Source organism: Rhipicephalus microplus, chromosome 5, assembly GCF_043290135.1.
Source record: "Rhipicephalus microplus isolate Deutch F79 chromosome 5, USDA_Rmic, whole genome shotgun sequence".
In the NCBI taxonomy this organism is placed as follows: domain Eukaryota; kingdom Metazoa; phylum Arthropoda; class Arachnida; order Ixodida; family Ixodidae; genus Rhipicephalus; species Rhipicephalus microplus.
In genome coordinates, this window is record NC_134704.1 from 52,684,751 (window position 1) to 52,685,838 (window position 1,088).

At 43.2% G+C, this 1,088-nt stretch overlaps 1 non-coding gene across 1 annotated transcript; it reads left to right on the forward strand.

Moving 5' to 3' along the window:
- Positions 1-428: 428 nt before the first annotated feature.
- Positions 429-500, forward strand: TRNAW-CCA (transfer RNA tryptophan (anticodon CCA)). Its single transcript has one exon. It is a non-coding gene; the product is annotated as a tRNA-Trp (tRNA).
- Positions 501-1,088: the final 588 nt, after the last annotated feature.

Consider the following 1,088-nt stretch of genomic DNA (forward strand, 5'->3'; position numbering starts at 1 on the left):
TCTATCTATCTATCTATCTATCTATCTATCTATCTATCTATCTATCTATCTATCTATCTATCTATCTATCTATCTATCTATCTATCTATCCATCTATCTATCTATCTATCTATCTATCTATCTATCTATCTATCTATCTATCTATCTATCTATCTGTCTGTCTGTCTGTCTGTCTGTCTGTCTGTCTGTCTGTCTGTCTGTCTGTCTGTCTATCTATCTATCTATCTATCTATCTATCTATCTATCTATCTATCTATCTATCTATCTATCTATCTATCTATCTATCTATCTATCTATCTATATATCTATCTATCTATCTATCTATCTATCTATCTATCTAATTTGCGATGACTGCCCCTTACCCAGTGCAACCAGCACCTGAAGCCTGAAAGATACGGCTGCGCTCACTTCAAGCACTTTTACAAGTGGACTCGGTGGCGCAATGGTAGCGCGTCTGACTCCAGATCAGAAGGTTGCGTGTTCGAATCACGTCCGGGTCAGAGTAAATTTTTACATTTTTTTAGTGGTCATCTTATTTGTTCAAAGAAGCATCTTACTCACCAACTTGGATTCGTCACACAGCTTTGGTAGACGAAAACAGCCACTCCCATCATGCGGGAAAACTGTGGTAGTGGGTGCGAAGCCTACCGACATTAATTAAGGCGAAAACCTTGAGTGCCTCATCAAACGCAACCATTAACCACCATGTCAGCCAGTCCGACAAAAATTTTTTTATGGGGGGAGGGCACCATCTTGATTTCGGTAGGGGGCCCGGATGGTCATTTTTCGCTCTCTATGCCACTGTGAAAGACATTTTGGAGGGGGGGGGGCACATGCTCGGTGTGCCACTCCCTGGCTACGCCCCTGGTGTCGGCGGCTTTCAGCATCCCGCTTCGGTGGCGTCGACACGAGTGATGCAAAACATTACCATCATCACATGATAACGTCTCTATATGACTGCATCACAAGACCCCGTCGCCTAATCTCTGTGGTGCTGATTTAGGAGGCAGTGCAAAACCAGGCGCATAAGTCGTGCGGAAGAGGGCGCTATATGATTAATGCATCGACTGGAAAGGAAAAAAAAATAT